Source organism: Rhinolophus hipposideros (genome assembly GCF_964194185.1).
Source record: "Rhinolophus hipposideros genome assembly, chromosome: 2".
In the NCBI taxonomy this organism is placed as follows: domain Eukaryota; kingdom Metazoa; phylum Chordata; class Mammalia; order Chiroptera; family Rhinolophidae; genus Rhinolophus; species Rhinolophus hipposideros.
The window spans coordinates 48,175,650-48,182,678 of NC_138048.1; positions in this window are offsets into that span (position 1 = coordinate 48,175,650).

Genomic DNA, 7,029 nt, shown 5'->3' on the forward strand with positions numbered 1-7,029 from the left:
GAAGTACACACTGTTCCCCAATAAAAGTCCTGCTCCCCTTCCCCAACAAAAATCTTAAAACAAAAAAAATCTTTGTACCCCTTCTACCCAGATTTACTTATGGATAACATTTTACCCCATTTGCTTTGTCATATGCACTGTGGTCATTTAACAATAGGTGTTGTACACTGAAGTATAATATTCACGGTTAAATCATATGAAGCTTGGGATTTGTTTTATAATACCACAAATTGGGGAGGAAATAAGTACATATGTAGAAAGGATAAGCTAAGGAAGAACAGCAGAAAGTTCATAGTGCTGAAGCTACATTAGGAGTATATGGGACTTCATTTTGCTAATCTACTTTTACAAGTTTTTAAAGTTTTTCATAACAAAAAAGTAATGTTTAAAATCAGCCAAAGGACTAAAGCTAAAAAAAAAATCTCAGAAGAATTTCTGTGATTTGACTGGCCCTGTTCGTCACAGAAAGTCAGTCAATCAAACACTCACACAAAAAGAGCCTAAAAGTCTGCCAAGCAGCTACAATTTTAGTAGAAAAGCAAAAATTATTAAATAAAATTAAGACCTTTACAACAGGTTCATAAAGTAATTCTTTGAAGCATATCAGAAAGGCCTTTTTGGAGCATGATGAGAGACAAGTCTCCCTAGATTTTCTGATGTGATTTATTATGATCTTATCCTGACATGAACCAACTGTGGACTGGTTTAAATTTTCTGGATTGTCCTCTGGCAAAAGGTTTAAATTAAGTCTTTAACAGATCCTTTTTAGCCTTTGCCCCAGTAGTTTCTCTTTTATGTACACACTCCCCAGGAAACAATCTAACAGGCAACAAAATTAATTAGCACCAGTGTGTTCTGGCTAAATGTGCTCTGGGCCATGTGCTGGGAGGCCTGCAAGCAGAGGACCACTGACACACTGCTGAGGTCCTGTGATGCAAACAGGAAGGAATCCAGACACCCAACACCCAAGGGATGGCTAAGGAAATTACACTATAATCCCATTGTGGGGGAGCTCACAAACATCAGCTATAACAAGTGTGTGCATTATGTCAAAACATGTCATCAAGTTCAGAAGTAGTGTTAAAGGGGAAGATAGGACACAGAATAGTATGTCCACACAGAATAACATAAATGAAGTTTCGTTGAAAAGAAAGAAGAGGATATACAGGGGAGGAAAATAGAGTTTTATTGTGTATTTGCGTCTTTCTTTTTAAAGTTATATAACTTTACTGAAATGAGGAAATGAGGGAGGGAGGGAAAGAGAAGGAAACACAGCCTTACCTGTGGTATTTTAGCTTTGATTTAAGGACCAATAAAGCCAAGATTATAGTGGAGGGTAGATTAGAAGAAATCACTTTTGGGCTCTGGAGCTAAATCCACCAGAACTCTTGATTGGATAAGCCATGGAGAGTGTTAATCCATTTCCTCACATCCTGGCCAATATTAAGTGATTTTAGATAAGGTGGAAATTAAAACATTGAAAGAATAATTTTAAAAATTACACTTTATTTGGTATACAAATGTGGTAAGTAAAGTTTAAACCAAATATAAAACAGACAAAATGCTCTTCAATCTCTCCTTATTTCCAGTCTCTTGACACTTGTCCCCTCCCCAGCATGTTAATTAAGGCAGCAGACACCTCTTTCCAGGACTTTCACAACTGTAACAATCATATTAAACGAGCAAGACTCATGAGATACAATTCTAAGGTAACTTTATTTTTATTTTCCATGATCCATCTAAAATCTCCCTGAGGTTAGTTGTCCTGCCTCTAAATGAAAAACTTGAGTATGATTTTTCCGGTAATATTCAGGAGACACAAGGTCCTAATCAGTAATTAAAATGTCCAATTTTATATTATAGTCAAACTCTGAAAAATGTGGTTTAATTTAGGCCTCCTCCCTTCTCTCAGCTCAGGCCTCCGGCAGAGAGAGAGAAGCCAGTAGTCAGGGAGGGAGGGTGGTCAGCTATACCCCTATTTACCCCGTGTGCACTACGACATTTCCTCCCTATACATATGGTCAACCCCTCCAAGGTTGGGGCACATGGAGGGAAAAAAGGTTAGTTGGACAGAAAACCCCCATACGGACTGGTACCCAGCAGGTGTTTATAGCAACTCTGTTCGTGGGACCCTCAGGTATAGGTTGGAGGCCCCCTCCATTGATAAAGGCCCCTCTCCTGCAGGTTCCCTAATGAGTGTGACATTCTCCTTGCTTACTCCTAAACACCCTGCAATATCTCTAGTTTCTCTATTTGCCCCTACAGGTGGCCTTCTTGGTCAGGATCTAAGAACACACAGAAGAATAAACTCTAAATTTCCATTGCCCTGGGATTTTTTGAATAAAATAAATAATGCAATGCAAAACACTCTGTTTACTTACCCTGACACAACCACTTTGGTGGGACATTCAACAACATACCAAGATGTTCTTGACCTCACAGACCTATATAACTACTATGATTTGCAACCCAAGACCATGACCTCAGGGTCACTTCCTTGTTCTACTGTACAAGGTCCTCCCAGACTCCCTCCAAACCTTCCCCCAAGGGGGAGGTTTTGACTTTTCCCATTATAATATCATTTATTTAAAGAGCGGGCTTCATAATCAGGGCACCCAAATTTAGAGATTTCAGACTTGAACTGAACCTTCTAAAATATCTGCTTCAACTCTAGCTATTTTCTTAGCTCAACTCCCTGTTGTGTACTTAAGATTCTCTAGTTTCTTCCTTCTTATTTTTTCTGACTCCCCCAATGAGGCCCCTAAATTCACTAACTTACAACATTTCACTTCTACTAACTCAAACCTCGTAATTGTCCTTTCCCAATAAACGGGATTTCTCTACCTGATCAATGATACTTAACAATTTTCATTTGCCACTTCCGAAAACCTCACCAACATGAATGGGACAGATTTTATTGCATTTAATGAGTCTGATTTTTCTTAAGTCTGAGAAAAATATTTATTTAGCCAGAAACAAAAATTGCTATTGCATTAGCAGTTATAAACACTATCATACCAAAAGGTCAGCACCCAGAGGGCCCTGTGGACGACACATGAGCCCAAGACCACTCCAGAACGTCACCGTTCAGTTAAGTATTAAGTCTTGACACTGCACAAGACTGGGTGTCAACAGCACAATCCACCTCAGATCTGATTTGAACAGATAACCCAGGAGGAGGTCTATGAACCCACCTACATTTTTGGACTCTTACTATACCTTGAAATGATGGAAGAAGAGAACCAGAATGTTGGGTTGAAGTGAATTAGAAGATCAAAGCCATTTGAACTCTCTAAGTATAGTCACAGAAAACTCTTGACTTCCTTATCAAAATCAAACAAAAACTAGCAAGTGAAACAATCTGACTTCAGATATATCAGATACACAAATCAGCACTATCCTCCAGAACCAAATTGTGGATCCACCTGGTTATGAGAATGTAATTTTGTAATAAAATCTAATACCTCTTTTATTAAACTCTCTTAAATAGGGTTCAATACAGGATCATCTTTTACTGAATACCAATGCAAAACAAACAATAAGTTTTCAGTGTATTAAAAGGATTCTCGTGAGTAACTTACAAATCTTTGTCAGGTCACTGCCTATCGTAGGCAGAATAATGGCCCCCGATGATGTCTACATCCTCATACCTGCAACCTGTGAACATGTTACATTACACAGCAAGGGGGGAATTGGGTGTATATGCAATGAAGATCACTAATTAGCAGACCTTGAGATAGGAAGAGTATCCTGAATTACTCAGGTGGGCCCAGTGTAATCACAAGAGTCCTCACAAGTTCAGGAAAGTCAGGATCAGAGTCAGAGAGATTTGAAGATTCCACACAGCTGGCTTTGAAGACGAAGGAAGGGATTGTAAACCAAGGAAAACAGGTGGCCTCTAGAAGCTGGGAAAAGTAAGGAATAGAGTTTCCCTTAGAGTCTCCAGAAAGGAATGCAGCCCTGCCAACACCTGATTTTAGCCCAGTGAAACCCATTTTGAACTTCTGACCTTTGTATTGTTTTAAACCACTATATTTGGAGTTACTTGTTACAGCAGCAATAGGAAACTATGACACCTACCCTTTTGTAGTATGTCAGTGGAGGGAGTGGGCTTTCCTGCTCTGACATTCTATGCTTGCAAGTCTTCCCCAACCATGAAAGAATCAGTCAAACCAAAAAATTTGGTGGCTGCAAACCACTGCAATTCCTGAGAACTTTAACATGATAATAGGAATTAGATGTCCTAAAATTAATTTGACAATATACTCTTAGAATTAAAAGACATACAAGGAAAAGTCGGACAACTGTCCTGGTCTCTTCAAAAAGTCAGTATCATTGTTTTTTAAGGCCTTTCTAGATTATAAAATCCTAAATAGCAACCAAAATTAATGTGTGAAACTTGAATTTGAGGAAAATTTGGAAAATGTGAATATGGACTAGTTATTAGATGAAATTAAAGTAATATTATTAATTTTCTTAGGATAGTTACATAAGAGAATGTTCTTATTTTAGGGGATGCTGGATGAACTATTTAGGAGTAAATGGTCACAATATCTGCAACGTACTTTTAAATGTTTCACCAAAATATATAGATCTATATTAAAATATATAGCAAAAATGTTAACAATTATTTAATCTGAGTGGTGGTGTAGAGGTGTTAAATGCACTGTGTTTTTTTATAACGTTTAGAAATTTTGTATTAAAAGTCAAGAATTTATTTTTTAAAAGTGTCTATAAATGTTTGTTGAACAATTGCTCAGAAACTTTACATTTTGGCCCTCAATGCTCTCTGTGCATAGAACTTTCTAAAATTATTTGTAGCAACTCAGATTTGTGGCTAGGAAGTGAAAAGATAAATACCATATGTAAAATAGTTTAAATGAGTTTCCAGTTAGAAAGCTGATGGGAAAAAAGTGATGTCATTGTATGAATCAGTGGAAAGTTACTGCCCTCTAATTGAAAAAAGTAACCTGGTGGAATGGGGATTTTGGGTCTCAGCAGGTCAGAGATTTTCATTTCTTGATTTCCCAAGAGAAGAAATCAAAATGAAACTTTGAAAATAAAAACATGGAAACTCATGGTCAAATAAAAGAGGCAGGCACAAAATTATTCCCTAAACCCCAACATCCTAGAACCAGTAGCAGAAGGAAACTGCAAGAAAATTGTGTTATCCAGTTTCCTGTTGACATATTACTACAAGAGAACACCAGAGGAAATTAAGAAATCGCATTCTAGTCAGTCCAAAGATAATAACAGAATTACCTAGTGATAGAATGGAAAATATTTTTGTATAGTTTGCCTTTTAGACTTTTTAAAATATATACTGTATATAATTAGTCAACACTGATATCTATTTGTTAAATCAATACTTAATATTTTAAATTTTCATTAAAATACTTAATATTGTTAATTTTTATTTGAAAATATAAGCAGTTAAAATCTATAATGCAATTTAATCAGAAAACTATTAATTTGATCTCGTAGATGGCAGAGCCAAGATATCTGCTACCACCTAGTGGGAAATAACTGAATTACAGGAAAAAATGCCTGAGGTGAGTGAGGAAGAGAGAATTGAAAAATCAAAGTTCTGGTTCTATGAAAAACTAACAAAAATCAAACAAAACAATAAATTACAAAAGGTGAATAACCATTGAAACATGGAAAATATGTTTTAAGATTATAAGCAACTACTTTGTACATTATCTTGCAAATCTATTTGAAAAGTTAGATAAAAAGGATAATTTCTGACTAAAATACATCCTATAAAAATGGACTCCAATAGAAATAAAAAGCTTAAACACACCAATGTCCATATAAAAAATTTGAGGAAAAGTTATCAAAGGACTACCCACCAATGCTCCCAGACTCTGTTTCAAAGGGAAATTTTATCACATTTTCCAAGGCCAGATAGTCCTGCTGCAACATAAGTTACTCCAGAGAGAGAAAAATGTCCAAATTATTTCCATGAATTAAAACATGACAAAACTGGCACAAAGAAAATGACAGAATAATATTACTTATGTACACTGATGCAAAAATCCTAAAATAAAATATTGATGAACAGGATCCATTGCCACGTAAAGAAAATAATACATCACATCCAATGGATTTATTTCAGAAATACAAAGGTGGTTCATTATTAGAAAATAAGTTACTATAATTCACCATATTAATAAATACAAGTGGGAAAATCATATGATGCTGATTTCCATAAAGGCTGAAAAAATATTTGACAGAAGTTAACACCTATTCCTGATGTAAAAAAAAAGCACTCATGCCGGCCCAGTGGCTCAGGCGGTTAGAGCTCCATGCTCCTAACTCCAAAGGCTGCTGGTTCAATTCCCACATGGACCAGTGGGCTCTCAACCACAAGGTTGCCATTCCTCGAGTCCCGCAAGGGATGGTGGGCAGCGCCCCCTGCAAGTAAGATTGAACACGGCACCTTGAGCTGAGCTGCCTCTCGGATGGCTCAGTTGGTTGGAGCGCATCCTCTCAACCACAAGGTTGCTGAGGTTTGACTCCTCGACTCCCACAAGAAAAAGAAAAGAAAAAGCACTCAAGAATATAGAAAATAATTATTATTTCCTTAATTTAACAAAATATAAAGCCAGCGTCTTAGAGATAACATAATAGTATAGCCACAAAATCTTAGAGAACCCATGGTAAAACTAACCAAGCAGTAAAAGAATTAGAAAGGTAGCAGGATGTAAAGCTAACATACAGAAAAAGCCCTATTTACAATAACAAAACAACTTCTAAGGAGTAAACAAGAAGTGTGCGAATCAATATGAGGAAAACTTCAAAACACTCCTGAAACACCCAAAAATAGACTTAAACAAATGGAAAGACACTTCATGTTCTTAAATATAATCACTCACTTTATTTTATTATTTTATTTTTTTATTAATTTATTAGTTTCAGGTGTACAAGACAAGGTAATACTTAGACGTTCATCATTTTTATCCCTCACACTGTGAACCCCCCTCCCCCCATCCACTATCCCTCCGACCTTGCACCAAGCCATCACAT